Source organism: Xiphias gladius, chromosome 1, assembly GCF_016859285.1.
Source record: "Xiphias gladius isolate SHS-SW01 ecotype Sanya breed wild chromosome 1, ASM1685928v1, whole genome shotgun sequence".
NCBI lineage: Eukaryota > Metazoa > Chordata > Actinopteri > Istiophoriformes > Xiphiidae > Xiphias > Xiphias gladius.
Genome location: NC_053400.1, coordinates 1,161,727 through 1,179,382, shown reverse-complemented (window position 1 = coordinate 1,179,382; position 17,656 = coordinate 1,161,727). Strand labels below are relative to the sequence as shown.

The following is a 17,656-nucleotide window of genomic DNA, read 5'->3' as shown; positions in this document are numbered from 1 at the left end:
GTTTATAATGTTCTACATGGGTAAGAACAGGGTTCTGGTATCCACGGAATGCAATCATCAAGTACTACATCAAAATAAACAAATAATGTATCTGCTTATCAATAAACACTGAATTGTATACCAGACCATATATTTGGTGACCTATAATCACTCCACATTTGTTCCATTAGAAAAACCTGACATATTATTTATACATAAGTCAGAGCCTAATGGAGGTTTAAACAATGGCAGTCACCAATATGGAAGCAAAACATGAAGTTTCCCCTTTGCTCCACACAAACTGTATTTGTGTAGTGTAGTGTTTCTCAGTGAAGTACAATAAAACACAGTGGATGTAGGCTTGTTCCTTTTTAAGGTGTAGCAGACCCTACTTGCAACCAATAGTGAGGATGTGATTAGTTGGAAATGTGGGCAGCATGGAGGTTCAGAGGCTGCCGAGTCCACCCTGGTCCTCACTGTGTGGAGGGCTTGTGTGGGTTTCTTCTGGTTACCCTGGTGTCCTCCCACAATTTAACGGCATTCATCTAAAGTCTGCTGGGTATTGAAAATGCCCATAGTTGTGAATGTGTGTAAATGTATTTTTGGCTCTACGACTAGTGACCTGTTTGGATTGTTTGAAATTGAAACAAGAAAAAGACCAAATAGAGATGCCAGAAAAATACCACTAGATGTCTCTGAAAACCTCCTGACTGCATGAAGTCAATTAAAGGTCTCAAAATACAAATGTATCATCACATTATGTACTCATTTAGCCTGGTGTTGATTTCTTTACATTAAGAAGATATTAACAGTAGCATGTTGACACTGAAGTTGGCAAACAGAACACCCTCACAGAGGTGTAGGTGATACTTTCCTACAGTCTGCAGTATTTCCTGCCTTTCCCTGTGTTTTTTGTGTCATCTGATTTAGGTAAGCAAGTAGCTCTTTTACTGATGTATAATCAAAAGGGTCTCTTTTTGGGGGGGGCAGGCAAAGCAGAATGACATGCAGAAGGGTCATATTATTCATTTTTCAATTCTCAGCCACTTATTGGCAATTCCACCAGTCCTTGCAGGGCTCTTGAACAATTTCTGGCCAATGAAGATGCATAATCCATGCCACAGGAGACGCCTACACAGGAGCAGGATGAGCAGCACCACCACAAGACTCCCAGAGAACATGGTTCAACCTACAACATATACAACAATTTATCAATACAAAAATGAATCCTAATATTCGTCACAGTGGCCATTTAGGTCTCAGTAAGCTTCAAAAGATCTAGGTCATATGATGTATGGTCATAAAGGTCATATGATGTGCCAATGTCTGAAGGCAAAAGTAGCTTATCTGAATAACCACACTTGAAGGTGGAAGGAAAACCCTGCCACACTGTCCTCCCCCGCTGCATCTCCCTACTTCCCTGATATCTTTTCAACTTGTGTGTTTATATTCATATTTCAGTGAATATACCTTCAGACCATCTGTGACATTTTCTATATTATTATAATCATCATCATCATCATGCCAACTGGGTGTATATACTTTACATGGTCCAAGGAGGGACAAAAACTTAACTTCAATGATACGCAAGGGCAACAAAGTATATCATATCCAACCGCCAGAATGGCTACTGTGGCACAACTTGCAGAAAATCTTAATGATGACAATAATATTAACAGTAATACTAAAACTTTATTTATAGAGCACTTTTCAAAACACAATTACAAAGTGCTTTACAGTAAAAACATGAATCTAAAATAAGATAGTGTAAATAATTAAAACAATTACAACAAATATAATCAGTTAAGAAAAAGCCATTAGATAAAAGTGAGTTTTAAGAGGAGATTTAAAAGATGATTCCAAGTTTGCCTGTCTTATATCCTTAGGCAAAGCTTTCTACAGCTGAGTAGAACAGAAGCTAGCAAATACAGTAATAGGAGAAAAAGTATCACAAGCCATTTTAACATTTAATAAGTAGGGCCGATTAGCAGTGATTTAGTTTTCACTAGTAGAAATTACATTTCAACATGTCAAAATGTGATTATAACATGTTGAAATGTTACTTTAAGATATCTGTAAAACAATTTTGACATGTTAAAATATATTTTTTTGCATGTAGAAATTAAATTTCAAGTAGTCAAAATCTGATTTACAGATATCTTAATTTAATTATTGATATCAATAAGTCTGATATCAGTTTGTCACTAGCAAGAATAATGATTACAGATATCTAATTGAATTTTCACATGTTGAAAAAGGATTGTGACAGGTGGAAATGTAATTTCCCATTTCAGATATCAACAGTTGCAATTTCTGATATATCCAACATATCAACAAACCATTTTGGATATGTCACCCTAATTTGCAAATTTTTTTCCTGAAAAACCATTTTGGATATGTAGGGTACATATCATTAAAGTACCACAAAGCCATTGGTTGACTTTCAAGACGGTTATGCCTATGTTTTGGCGATTCAACAAATGGTAAGGCTTTTTGAAAACGTATGATTTCTGGTGGAAACACTGGCGCAATATTTTTTTTTTGGAGTTTAAGAAGTTGAACATGGTGGAACAAGTGATTATTAAAATCCTGCCCAAATGTTTTGTCATTTAACAGGTATATAAACTAGGTGTATGCGGTCAGAGGTAACTATGCGCCATGCTGACCAATTTTCTACAGAGACGGCAAATGAATTATGAGATAGCCTTTTGGGGATCAGAGAAATTATTTTTCATTTGCAACAAGATGCCCCAGTGGCCTTCTCTGTTGGTCGAGTATGTTCAGGTAAGTGTTGGATTAGCGAGTCAAAAACTTTTTAACCAGGGGTTTATGTATCCTAAACTGGATGTGCTAATCTAGCTTGTTAAATAAAACTTCATTACTGTCTTTGTAAAATAACTAGTGAATTCGAGAATTTGGGTAATATCACCATAAGTAACAGCATTATGCTGTTAATGCAAACTCAATACTTACTATAACCTTTTTAAATTAAAATGCCTTTTACATTTCATCTGACAGAATCCACTTCTACTTCCTATAAAATACAGTTTGGTAAAATTAACACATGAACAGCACTAAATGAAACAGGACAATGAGTAATCAAGAACAACAATGTGTTGAAAGTAACATGATTATATTGTTGAATTTATTCATTTAAAGTGATGAAAATGTACATTATGCTTAATTTGCATGCTAGGTGGTTGATTACAGCATGTTACCAAGAGGTTTTCTGTTTGGTAATGTACAAGTACTTTTCAAAAGTAATTACACTTTTTACACTATACGTTTACATGAACCCTTCAGTTAGGCCTAGCCACTCTGAAAACATGATGTGCACAGTTCAATACCTACTGTTTGACTCTCACCACCCACTGGAGCACAAACTGGGGGTCATCAGAACCCTACACCATTGGGCTCAAAATGTTCCCTCAAGGTCAGAGGGGAAAGAGAAGGAACATTAACACATCAAGGAAGCACTTAGAACTTGTGGTTATCCCAACTGGGCCTTTGTCAAACCACAAAAAGAGGCAGAACAGACAAAGAAGAAAACTGCAATAAACAAAACAGCATTGTCATTCCCTACGTTGCTGGATTGTCTGAAAAACTCAGGAGGATGCTCTACTAACATAACATCCCTGTGCTTTTCAAGCTCAGTAACACACAAAAACGTGTCCACCCTAAGGACAAAATACCCAGGCACAAGCAGAACAATGTAATTTATGCAGTCCAATGAGGCGAGGAATGCACAGACTTGTACATTGGGGAAACTAAACAACCACTTCATAAGTGCAGGGCACAACATAGGAGAGCCACTTCCTCAGGTCAGGACTCAGCAGTCCACCTGCATCTTAAGGACAAAGGACACTCTTTTCAGGACAGTGATGTACACATTTTGGCCAGAGAAGACCGATGGTTTGAAAGAGGAGTGAAAGAAGCCATTTTTGTCAATGTGGAACAACCGTCACTAAACAGAGGAAGTGGTCTGAGACACCCACTGTCAGCCACCGACAATGCAGTTCTAACATCACTCCCCAGAAAGCTGAACACCCATCCACACCAGGACTCATGTAACCTCAACAACTCACATGATGGCATGGGGGGTCAACGACTCACTTGTCACCCTAACGACCCTCAAGGTGTTAGCACCCATCCACACCTTGACCCATGTCATCCTAACAACTCAAATGATGACCAGGAGGGTAAACGACTCATGTGACCACAACAACTCACTTTTGTTGCTGATCTCACCAGAGGATATTTACCTGGAACTCCACACTATTCAGGTAGAACCAAAGAAGCCTTTCGGATGAGAGGCGAAACGACTTCAAGAACTTCAAGGAAGTCTGGTTACCTTCTCATAGCACTTACATATATTTAGAAGTATTTTGTTTAATCCTGTTTGTTGCTTATTTTTCAGGAGTCTGTGGCGGACTAGCCACTGATATTTTAGGGCAATAGAGTTAGACACACAAGCAAATAGCTGGCATGTTTGGTTGAGACTTCTGCCAGTGAGAGATGAGGACCTCATTCAACAAATTACAAGAGTTCACGGTCATTGACTTCATCATCATATGTTCCCATGAACTATAAAAATGTTGTTTTAATTTGTCTTGCAAATAGAATTAGCAGCAAATATTTTTGGTTAGGTTTTTGATTTACTCTTAAGACAGAGGATTTTTGCATGCTGAGGGGCTGTTGGTTACACAATTCAGGGTACATGACGTGTTGACCGAGATAAATCCTATTGCAGCTGTACGCAGGTGGAGTAGTACCATGACCAGAAGGGTGTACCAAGTTCAGCATCCCAACAGCGTATGGCACAGACAGAAACATGTGCCTTTTAAGTAATTGGCCTGTATGTTAAATCAAGACTGCAGACATCAATTCCTGATTCCAATCAGCTCAACAACCCTCAGTTCGAGTACTCCTACTCGCCTTCCATTCATTGCCAGACTGTTCAGCTTGTTCAGTGGAGGCCATACACATTCTAGAGTTCTTTTTCTTGTGTTACTCTTAATACCTCTCGCTAACCTGCTTGCCTCTTGTGCCAGATCTACTGCCCAGCCATTGCCACCCACATGTCCTCCACATATCCTCCAGCCTCTCTTCAGCTGCAACTAACCTCTAGCTGGACTCCGCCATTCCCTCTACTCCTCCACCTGCCTGTCCCCTACCATTACCAGTGCTCCTCTCAATCTTCCATGAAACTGCTTTCTTAATAAATTCACATTTTACACCTACAACTGCTGTGTCTGAATCATCGTCTGGGTCCAAAATGAAAAATAGGTTCCAAACAATCTTCCAATAGATGTGTGAGACTATTTTCAAGTAGCGGTTCGACATACCTAACGCTACCTTGTGGCATATTAGCGCAACTGTGATTGCACAATGATATAGAAGTGATACAAATAATCGACAGACAGACAGACCTACCCACCCCAACTCCTGGCCCAGTGGTCCACCCAAAAACACAAAGACTTATGTAATTTATATGTACCTCAAAGAGCAAGAGGGCATTAAAAAAAAATATAGGATATTAAAATATCATACCCTCATCATCAATACACCATCCCTCCAGAAACAGATGTTCTGATTTTCCAGATGTTTTTTTACTTCCAGGGGCTGAGGAGTCAATTTAAAACAAATTGGACAAGTCTTTTGCCTCCAGTGGTTTCGGTACATTAGTGAGCATGGCCTCAAAGATTTCAGGGTGACCCCTAGGCTCCTCAAGGAAACCAAGAGTTTGACACCCTCCTTGAACCTGAAGAGGAACACACACATAATAAAACATTACAAATCAATGTTGTATGAACAACTTCACTCTTTCACGCAAAGTAATCTGCTGCAAACTAGACCAGGGAATCCCTCTGCTCCAATAATGAGATTTACTTCAGAGATCCCATCATACTCAAGCTGTCTTCTGTGTCTTATATTGCATCATTTGCCTCATGGACAGTCTCAGTTCTTTTTATCTAAAAAATAAAATAATGAAGTAGTCCTACTTTGAAGAAAAAAAGTGTTTTACATTCAAGGTTCTTGCAAACAATCACCATCCTTACAGGCAGCTGGTGGCAGTATTTACTTTAAAAAAAAAAAAAAGATGATCTGGTGTGAAAACTTTTTGAATGCATTGATTAGAAACCAGGCTTCTGAAAATGACCAACTTTCACCTTTATTCCAATGCATACCTTTAATCATCTTTTGCTGTAGGAGCGTTCTCCTACTTCACCCAATGAATGAGGAGGTTGAGATTCACTGCAAACGCTGAAGAAAGATGATAACACTTTACACTACTGCCACATTCACCTACTAACACACACATTCATACAGCGCTCTTTTCTATACATACAGTGCTTTCTAAACACACATACACACATACACACCCACACACCGATGATACATCGGGGGCAATTTGAGGTTCAGTATCTTGCCCTAGGACACTTTGACATGCAGACTGGTGGAGCCAGGGATCGACCTTCCGGTTAGTGGAAAACCCTCTCTACTTCCTGAGCCACAGCCACCCCAGTCCAGACAGTCCGGTCTCACGAACTGAAAAACAAAGATTTTATAAACAAACATTCAAAGATCTTTCTCAGGCCCATCATATTTGAATGCTGTATAGCCCTCATTAACAACTGCAGGTATTCCCTTGTTGGCCCACCATCATCCACAGCCCCTTCTCCTGTCCCTTCACTGTTGTCAAAAATCACATCCAGCTTTGCTCCTTGGTCAAAGCGGCAGCGTTTAGATGCTTGAAGAGTACCCTGTAAGATGTTGTCCCATCAAATGTTTGTTTGATTGCTCATTTGATTAGCAGTGAGATCCACTGTGTTGAGAAGCTTCATAGTTACAGAAAATGAAAATGTACTATATGACATAGTTGTTCACCTGTACAGCAGGTGTAGCAATCCACTGAACATAGAGGATTGAAAACCCTACGATGTAATGCTGAATGGATCTTTACAGTGTGCTTTCGAGTGTTTTGGTTGATGTTGCTTCTTTAAGACAGAAAATCTCACTGGCCATTTCCTCTTGCCCAGTGAAATCAAACAATGTCTAAAGCAAAGATTAATCTCAGTTAATAAGAGAGCACAGCTGTGATTGCATAATCTCGGTTGCATAATATCAGATTTAATAATCTCAAACACTCTCACTTTAATCTGAGTGTTTGTCCTTCCCGCTCTTATGCAACTGTATCCCTAAAATGAAATGAAAATTGTTTGAGGACTGGTAAAAATAAAATTTTCATTGAGCAAAGATTATTTACCGCTGTAGTCTGTAATTGTTTAATCTAATGTAAAAATTCAGCAAACTTTGAAATACATTTTATAAAGTAAATATGCTGATTAGTTTGGAGATTTTTTTGTCTCATTTTGATTAAGAGTTGCTTCAATGGGTTCACACCCCAAAAGTCCTAAATTTACCAAATCCAATCTGAGCAAGCTTTTCTCGCTGCCTTGGTGTTGGGAGATGTGTGTAATTTGGACCAGGGAGCAGAAAAAGAGCAACATGCCATGCTGGGTTTTCCCTCCTTCCAACTGCCCCTACAATAATAGGGCTTTGTTACTATGATTTATTACTAAAAACCAGAACACTGCAATAATGTTTGCTTTTAATTGTGTTGGCTACATGTGAGAATGACATTAATTTTGTTTTTAGTAGTCTAACTATATTTACCCATTGGGGTGGGCGATCTGGCCTAAAGATCATATCACAATCTTTTGGGTAGAATCAGGATCGATTCTCCCCACAGATTTAGTTGAACTCATGTGAGCACATGATTAGTTGTGAATATGACTGCCTGGACACAAAGCCTGTCAGTTCATCTCAAGGCTAAAGGCCCCACTCATGAATCTGTGTATCCTCTTTTCACTCGGATTTTATTCTGAAAGTCCTGACTGGAAGTTGTCACTTATCTTTCCTACACTTTGACACTTCTTATGGATGTTTCTCTGCTCACCGCTATCCTTCGCCCACAATGCTGTCTTCTATTTACAAATTTTAACAAAACCAATCACACTTTTTGCTTATTTTTTTAAAGCATGAACATTGGGACAGCGCTGTTATTTATTTATGAGGTGCTTAATGTAAGTATTTTAATTTGAAAGTTCAGTCGCTGCTAACCAGCTAGCCCTGGCTTGTCCTGTCTCGTGTTTCCCTGCCTGCAGGCAGGTCTGTTATCCCGTGGACGGACTGTAACTTCACTGTCTTGGACTGCAGCTGGTGATGGTAGTTCAACAGTAACAACCTTCGCCAGCTGCGGTTAGCCAATTCGCTGTTTAAAATCTAACAACGGGCTTGTTAGCAGTGACAGAACTTTTAAAATTAAGTATCTAAATATAGCACCTTTTAATGACACTATCTAGCTATAGTCTGGTTAGCTATTTTAATCTGTATATTAGCTGTTCTTTGGCTAGTGTTATAGTTACATAGAACATAAGTCAGAACTGTTCGCCATTAGCAAGCTAGTAATATTAACTGATGGCTATCGCTAGCTCTTGATGTTACAGTTAGCTTACCAGACAGTCGATGTCAGGATCGACGAGACAGGCGTCTCATAGTAGCAAGGATGTCGTTGTTACCACTCTGCAGAAACTGTTGTCCGGCTTGATTCATCACATTAAAAATGCTGTCAAAAACAGAAACTGCTGTCTCAGTATTAGAAATTCCATCTCGCTCCAAATTTTCCTTGTAATCATACTGCGGTTAAATCATCCCTTGCAAAAAGCCAGCTGCTGGATGTTTATATTGATGCATGTCTATCTGTGTTGTTATGGTACCAGTGCTTGCAGTGGCCAGAAAAGGATGGGAGAGTCGCAAATGACATCACCACACTGTCATTGTTATCGTAATTAGCGTATTCTTTTCAGATATAAGGAATTCTAGATATCCTGATTATAATTGTTACTAGTATGAATATAATTTTAACTAGTTACAATTATATTTCAGATATCAGTAATGCAGTTTTAGATAGTCCCTCTGTAACAAAGTTGACAATTTACAGGCAAATTTCAAGTTCAGAATACAGAAATGCCTGCCTTATTGCCCTGATGGAGACATGGCTCAAGCAGCAGGACCTACAATCCTATCTGGAAACCAATGGCTTTGGAGGACTGCTGCAACTTGACAGAAACCCAGCAGTCACTGGGAAATCACTTGAAGGTGTATGTCTGTTAATAAAAACTGGTGCAGGACTGTTGTGATCAGAGAATCACTATGCACTCCTAACACTGAACTTTTGTCTGTCTCCTTACGACCATTTTATCTACCAAGGGAATTTCCACGGATATTTATTACACTTGTATATATCCACCCAAAGGCTATTGTTGATGCTGCAACAAGGGTTATTGTGGAAACAGTACACAGGCTACATAGTATCGCACCGGATGGACCCAACCTTGTCACTGGCGATTTCACTAATTGTAAGCCTGGAAACCTTTGTTATGGTTCAATTAAGGGAGTTTACAAATCCCTGCATAGAGCACCTCCTGGCATGTCCGACCATAGTGTTGTTTATTTAGCTCTGACCTACAAACCTGTCCTGAAGGAAATAAAACCTGAGACTGTTATTGCATATATAATTTTATACTAAGATTTAGTAATTCCCAAGAAGCTAATTTATATTTTTCCTAACAGTATTAGGTTTCCAAATCTGTTAAAAGCATAATTACCAGAGAAACATCAGTTTTAACCAGGGGGGATATCACTCGCAGCAGGGAGTTGCAGAAACAAGTTAAGCGGGAACTTAAACTTGCTAAACTCAGATATAAAGAAAAAAATTGAAACCCTGCATGGGAGGGCGTAAAGTCTATATTGGCCATGCGAACTAAGAGGTGTTCCATTACCCTTCCTGGCAAGTCTGACCCTGAACTTGTTAATGATCTGAACATCTTTTATAATTGTTCTAATATTCATGATTTTAGTGAGGAACTGTGATCAGAAATGCTTGCCCAGAGCAGATGGAGATATATGTTTATAGGGACATGTTTTTTAAACTCTTCAGGGGAGTGAAAGAGAGGAAAAGTCCTGGCCCAGACAATATTGGCAGTCGACTTCTTAAAAACTCTGCAGAGCCGTTGGCTGACATATTTTCCTTCATTTTCATGAAGTCACTCCAACTTCACAAGGTTCCTTGTCTAGTCCCTCAATGACTTTCAGCCTGTGGCAGTTACTTCTCTGGTAATGAAAACCTTTGAGAAAATTATAAAAGATGAGATTTTGGGGGAAACAGGCATAATTAGATCCATTCCAATTTGCTTACAGGGCAGCTAGGGGTGTTAAGGATGCCATAGGCACACTATTTAACATGGTCCTGGGTCAGCTGGACAGTACAAAGAATTTTGCATGGCTACCTTTTAATCGACTTCTCTTCAGCTTTTAACCGTATCCAACCTCACATTTTAGTAAATCGTCTTACCAACATCCACAAAATTGACCCTGGCTTGCTATGTTGTCTGGTGGACTTTTTAACTGATAGATCTCAGAAAGTCAGAGTCAATTGCATCTTATCTAATGTCCTTTTATTTGAACAGACTCCACCCAGGGGTGTGTCCTCTCAGCTCTTTAATTTTCATCAGGTCCCTGCTCAGTGATGATGACATTGACCATGGTCATGTGATGGATGACTTTAGTGACTGGTGTAACCGACAACAAAGAAACATTTGACTCTAACATTTATGGAGCGTATATACTTTTATCGTAACCTCAAAAGTTTTAATGTTTACGAAAATGTTTTATTCTCGATTTATTGAGTCTGTTTTAACCATTGCTTTTATCTGCTGGTTTGGGTCACTTACTCTGAAAAACAGGAACAGTTTGGAAGGCATTGTAAGAAGGTGCAGTAAAAACCACTGGCACAAATCTGGAAGAACTCTCCCAACTGTACAGAGTCAGAGCCACAAAGAAGGCCCACTCAGTCCTAGCTGACCGTAGTCACCCCCTGTTAAATGAGTACAAGTTTCTTCCATCTTGTTGCAGATATATTCTGCCTAGGTGCAGGACCAACAGACTTGAAAATGTATTTGCCATTGCTACAATTGGCTTTTTAATTGGAATTATGTAATTCTTTGTCTTCTTTGTATAATTTGTTTGAGTGGATGTTGGTATGTGTTGATGATTGTATTTACTCTATTTATTTACTGCAGGCTGTGTAACAATTTGCCCCTCGGAGATGATAAATATTACCTTGATCCTTGACCTTGATAATTGAATTTCTACTAGTCAGAATTGAATGTTAGATATCATGAATTCCATACATATCTGATATCTGTAATGTAAGAACAATTGCAGATATCTGTAATGAACATTGCCGGTAGTAGGAAGAAAAGAAAAAAAACAACCGGCTTTTTACACTAGTGAAAATTGAATTGTTTATATCAATAATTAACAATTTGAGTAATGAAAATCGAGTTGTAAATGCCATTAATTAGATTTGCAATTACTCAAAATAACATTCTGCATATGTCGACTTGGAATTATAACATCAAAACTGAGTTCTAGATATGTCACTGATTTTCAATAGAAACGAATGGTACAAGCCAACTAGTTGTAATTAAATTACAGATATCTACAATGAACTTTTCCACTAGTAAGATATCATGAATTGACCAGTGAGAAATGAAATACAGATATTTTTAATTAGAATTGCTACCAGTCAAAATTACATTATGGATATGTTGACTTGAAATTCTATCTAGTCAAAAAGCAATTGGTGATCTATACAATTGCTATTACTGCTACTGATTAAATGTTAAAATGGCTTGCCAGAGAAAAAGTAACTCATTACTTCCTCCCCTGTGAGTATGTGTGTGTGTGTGTGTGTGTGTGTGTCATGTGTCCTCTTCACTCTGTACAATGATAGCTCTGTGGAGGGCAGCTCCACTACAACCCTTGATAGAGAGATACAGAGAGAGAGGGAGCAGTGTAGAGAGAGCATGGAAAAAAAGGAGGTCTGATTTGTGGAGTGTGCCTCACACCCTCCTGTGGGTGCCCCCTCTCCCTTCTCTCTCTCTCTCTCTCTCTCTCTCTCATTCCTTTCTTCTCAGCCACTCTGATGTAATCCAAAGGCCTCTGCAGGAGCAGCTGCACAGCGAACCACCATTCCCTCCTTCCTTCTCCTTTTCTCTAAATCTCTTTCTCTCTTTTCTTTGCACTTCCAGAGGCCTGCAAGGCGAGGCGAGGCGAGGGAGAGGAGGGCGTTCAGACACAATTGGGGTCTTTTTCTGCCCTGAAGAAAGGGGGCTATCGCCTCACATCTCCTTCTGTCGCCCCTCTACTCTACTGTACTGCAGGCTGGTGTGTGGGTGCAGTGGCACAGTGTCTTGGTGTGCTGAAAGGGCAGCATAAAGATACAACTGCACATAAATACTGAAGCCAGACAGCAAACTTAGCTACAGTCAAACACTGGTGGCTTTAAACAACAGTGTGAGCAGGGATGTACTAAAGCTGACTTTATCCACATTTTAATTTGTGGAGTTGACCTACAAACACCTTTGAGTTTAAATCATACATGAAAGGCATCAGTCAAAGTCCAATCCACAGCCAGTCCCCCCAAAATCGCCATAGTAAGCATTGCGCAGTGATGCTATTTACTAAGTTAGTAGAATCCATACATTAGAATATGCCCAGAAGTCATTTTTAAGAAAATTGTGATGTTTTGGTTTATAACTGCCCATGATTTTTTTTAAACAAGTCTAAAGCTCTGCTGGTATCAGCCCTTACAGGCTGCAATGCTCAATACACCAGTGTTAGATTGAATAAAGGACATACTGACAGTTATCTTGCTCCAAGTGTAGGGCTTAAAGTGTTATGTTTGTCCTGAGGATGGTGCTATAGGAAAGGTTCTGGCAATCACTGTATCCCATTGTTTATCTACCTGGGACCATGACTGTACTCAACAATCTTCCAACTAGATCATTCCCTGCGTGCCTATTTGACATTTTGTCCTTAGAGTGGTGCTGGTGAAAAGCTGATGGAGTGTCCAAAATAGAAAGTATTCATCCTCTGGGCAGATTGCTCAGTAAATTTGATGGCAATTTGTTGATCAGGTTTTGATATTTATTGTGTATGAATGGAAATTTTAGCATGGGAGAAAAGTCATGGGGGGGTCACCAAAAACACTGCAGGAATCCTCCTCTATAGGCAATCTGTTGGTTACTGAGATATCTGGCTCTGAAACAAAGTTCATGATGGAAAGACACACAAACTGACTGACCACCGTCCCCACCTTTAGGCCCTACAGTAGTTAAGTACATGCTCTTTATCGTGGCTTTGATGAATTTAGGATAACATTTTTTATTTTAGATCTTCTAAACTCTAGGTCTGCTTACTATCTTTTTAAGTGCTTTTAATCACATGTCACAGAAATCTGAGCCAGCTCCATTTGCTCATAAGGAAGGCAAGATGTGGCTGAAAGCTTGAAAAAAACTTAGAACAAATATTAACACTGGCAAACTCAATTGGTCCTTAGGTGAAAAAAAAGGTTTTCTTTGATATAGTAAAAACTGATCAGTGAACCTGGTTTTGAAAATTAACCACAAAAGGTTAAAAAAATTAACATGATATTGACATCAGTATACTGTATCAGTTGATCACCTATCAATAATGCTAGGCAATACTACTTTGGTGAAAATCTTTCAAAGGAGTCAGTAGAATCTTTAAAAATGCATTCAGAAAGATGTAAAATATATCTTAGGATAAATTACTTCTTTTGAATGTACTATATCATTATTATAATCATGATAATTTTTCAAAAGTACTGAAAAAAGAAAAAACAACTTAAAGATTTGCCTCACCTTCAAAAACCAGGTTGAATAAAATCTCATAAATTCACACCCAGTGGGTTATGCATTAATTCTAGTTTCCAGCACAAATGTCGCTGAGAATAAAACTTGTATTACATCAAGCTGCCACTTCACGCGCTGGGGGTGGGAACTGATATCCTTGGTTTGACTTTTCTGATAAGGTGTATGTCAACATTCAGCTGATACAGATACCAGACCAGCAGTATCTGACATGTTTCATTAGAAGGCCATTCACTGAAAAAGTGAACTGCAGTACAGATAACAAAGCAACAACCTCAAACAAGTTTCACTTGTTTCACAATAAATGTCAGTTTGACAGATTTATACTGTATAACACAAAAGAGAATTAAAGAACAGTCATTATCAGAGCATCTACAGTATATTCACACATAAATAGAAATATAAATTACTGAACCTACACTACATCGCCTCATCTCTGTTGTAAGAGATGAACCTGTGACAGCATTCTACGAGTGGCTTCAATGCAGGTTGTATGAACAGTATATTCCCCTCTCTCTTTTAGCTCTGTTTTTAGTCCCTACTGACTCCTGAAGGAAATATCTGGCTCCACTATGTTCACCTGCTGGTCTCTAACTGTGTCTGTCTGCTGTTTGCTTCTGAGCATGTAGTGCATAGTGGCTTTTTACAGCTTTTTCACTGACCACAGCTTCCTGCTGCTGCTGGAAACAGTTATTATGAGAGCACTGAACCAAGCAGGCTTTGAAAACAAAGCAATGAGCTGAAAGAAGCTAAAATGCTTGGTAGAGCCGAACTGCAGAGTATGGTGAGAATTCTCTGTGGGCTCATCAGTATTTGCAAGACCTTTCATATTACAAAAAGTCAAACATTGTTATTGAAGAAATATTAATAAGTGTAGTTTTAAAGCCCCCATGTGCTAAATTTGAAAATTTCTGATTTTGCCACCCCATTGTGGGAGAAAAAAAAAAAACTGGGGCAGACAGCAATTCCTCAATTAAAATGAATGGGTGGAAAGCAACACACAGATTGCAACAATGTATGAGTTTTCTACAATCAAAAAACATCTTTCCGTAGAATAATTTTAATGTGCTTAAAGTTATACAGAGTGGCTTTAAAAATAATCTGACGAATACCTCTTTAAAACAGTACAGAGTTCTCCAATTTATTTATAATGAACCACCAAAGGCAATCATATAAGGTGTCACGTAAGGCAGCTTTTTAACTGTGCGTTTGAGTCCATTATTTGACCTGTAACTTTATCAAACAACAAGCAGGACATATGAGATTCCTGCAGCTGCATTTCCTCTCTAATCTCAGTTCACAATCTGAGAAGCACAGTTTATCCCAACATGCTTGACCCCTGCTCTAACTGAAGGAAACCACCAGCAGCGGAAACCACTTACCTGTGTGTCTGTGTGTGCGTGTGTCTTAAAGGGGCCACTGGTGTTTATTTTTGCCTGTCTAGGTGTCATGCCTCTAACTGAACATTGTACTTCCCAGTCAATGTTAGAAGGACCACAGAGGTCACATATGGTGTCCTAGAGGTATGTATGCAGTGTGTGTTTGTGTAAAAGCAGGTTGGGGTCAAGCAGTCGCTTGTTTGTTGTTACATTCAGAGAAAGGTGGACCAGCTACTGCTTCTGGGAATTATCCATAGTGCTAACCATGTTTGGAGGGCTGTTTTACCTCTGTGCTTTGTGGTTTGACCGCAGTTACCCATGCCAACTATTTATTCATTTCCCATCATCAAAGTCTCCTTTGAAGCAGCATGAGGCATGACCCTAAAAATCCTAACCTGAAGGTGCTTACAGACCTGGGGCCATATTTATCACACTGTGCTCATAATTAAGGCTACATCTACATTAAGCTGGCTAAATCCGTGAAAAAATGGCATGCATCCACACCAGGCATTTTAGTTTGCTTCTGCAATTAACTCCGTCCACATTAAAGTGCCAAAATGGGTGGGTAATTCTCCTACTGGGCATGCGTGGACAACAGATGAGAAAGCCAGCCACAGAAGCGAAAAAGAAACACACTCTATCGGTTTCTGCTCTGTGCATTGTTTTTAGCTGGCAGACTACAAGAAAGTCAGCGAAAGTTTTGAGTTACGGCTTCATCACAGAACAGTGTTGTAAAAAAGCAAATCAGACTTCTTTGCCTGGACAGACAATAAGGTTGAACTACCTTTAAGAGTTACACGAAAATTCTAGGTGGCATTGAAACATGCAACATGAACAGCAACAGACTCGAGGAAGATTGCAGTGACCAGCTAAGACAACATTCGACCTTTTCATCCGTTTTTATGAGTATGCTGGATTTTGACAATGTAGACAAAGCAACAGCTGATGACATCAACATGTCCACACTGGTCAGATCTCGTCGAGAAAGACTGAGCGCATGTTTGTCCAGTTACAGCCAAGAGGGCCAAACAACAGACAGCTGATAGCACTCGCCTGGGAGGATTTAAGTGTATATAAAGAAAAAAAAAATTTGAGCGAATGGAGGCCACAGAAAAGGAGTTTACAGACAGTATGATTAGGTTAATATCCAACATTTAAAAAAACTGACCAACTCAATTGCAGAAGGAATTTTTCTGACCAGGCTGGTGATGGTACACCCCCCATATTAAATAACTGCCACCGTACCTGACACACAGCCATTAAAGCTATGGACACACAGACACAGAGCCTCAGATGGCCTCACCAACATCAACACCAGTCCCACAATGCAATAGTGGACACTTTTTACTCAGAGCCTGTTCTGTCCTGTTCTTATGAAATGGACAAGGAAGGTTTTAACTGAAACCTGTGTGCAATAACAAAATGTGGCACGACATTTTCTGATACGGGTTTTTGCAGAGTAAAAGGCACTTTTTTTTTTTCCAGTGCAATGTTTTCTTTTGTTGGTGGTTGTTTAACACTTGTGTTATTTTTTCCTTTACTTTTTTAATATAAATTTAGATGTTTATTTTAATTAAACTTCACCAAACATAAGCTACCAACTAGAAAAATTACACTTTGCACAGTTAATGACAACAATTTAGCACCTTTTAAATATTGACATGCTTTTTGGTTCCAAATATTCACAAAAATAAAGCAAAAAAACCTGTCTGCCTTAGTGTTGTCTTATTGTATTTACAATTATAACTATCAATAAGCAACCATCGTGGTCAAAACAGGGACAAACAACAGATCAGACGAAACCAAATATGCTTTGTTAACTAAGGATCAAATAATTTTTTCAGTACCTTTCTTACTCTTCTGGCCTCAATTTCATTGCAGTCTGTTTTGAAGTTATTAAGATGAGCAGGTGATTGATAGTCTCTGTTATATTGCAAAGCTGCCCTGCATTTTTCTCAGGGACAGTCTCTGTCTCACAGAAATTATGCAGCACAAAGCAGGCATAAATAACAAAGGTCAGGTCATCCATATGTATGTCCATTGCTCTGCACAATGCTCGAAATCTTGCCTTCAAAACACCCAAAAGAGCATGAATGACTGTTCTTGACATGCACAGAGACAAGCCAAAGTACTGTTCTTGTGTGTTCACACCAACATTCTTTCATCATATAGGGCATCAGGGGGTATGCAGGGTCTCCCGGCAAAAAAACAGAAACGACGGCTTCACCCTCCACTGCGGCTCGTCTCTGAGGTTGGATGCTCTTGTCTTTCAAGTAGCCATTAATTTTTTGAATTTACAAATATGTGGGTATCATGAATACTAACTGGCCATTTCACAACGTCTATAAAGCACTACTCTGTACTTGTGCTGAAATCACAAGTAGCCTGTGCATTCGGAGAGAATATGCCCTGTCTGTCTAGGTATTCGGTGGACTTTGTTTTAGGCTGTGTAATGTCAATGTGTTTTCTATCCACTGCACTCAAACACTGTGGCAT

The 17,656-nt window shown here is 39.1% G+C and overlaps 2 long non-coding RNA genes across 4 annotated transcripts; both read right to left on the bottom strand.

Annotated features, from left to right (window-relative positions):
• Positions 1 to 18: 18 nt before the first annotated feature.
• Positions 19 to 6,408, bottom strand: LOC120796343. Of its 3 annotated transcripts, XR_005708371.1 has the most exons (4): positions 6,363 to 6,408; positions 6,168 to 6,243; positions 5,530 to 5,740; positions 19 to 1,168 (listed from the first exon to the last, which is right to left on the bottom strand). It is a non-coding gene; the product is annotated as an uncharacterized LOC120796343 (long non-coding RNA). The 3 variants fall into 3 exon arrangements; XR_005708369.1 differs by lacking the exon at positions 19 to 1,168 and having other exon boundaries at positions 1,757 to 5,740; XR_005708370.1 differs by lacking the exon at positions 19 to 1,168 and having other exon boundaries at positions 1,757 to 5,740; positions 6,371 to 6,408.
• On the bottom strand, positions 6,403 to 13,860 carry LOC120796339. Its single transcript, XR_005708368.1, has 3 exons — positions 13,773 to 13,860; positions 8,499 to 8,608; positions 6,403 to 6,528 (listed from the first exon to the last, which is right to left on the bottom strand). It is a non-coding gene; the product is annotated as an uncharacterized LOC120796339 (long non-coding RNA).
• Positions 13,861 to 17,656: the final 3,796 nt, after the last annotated feature.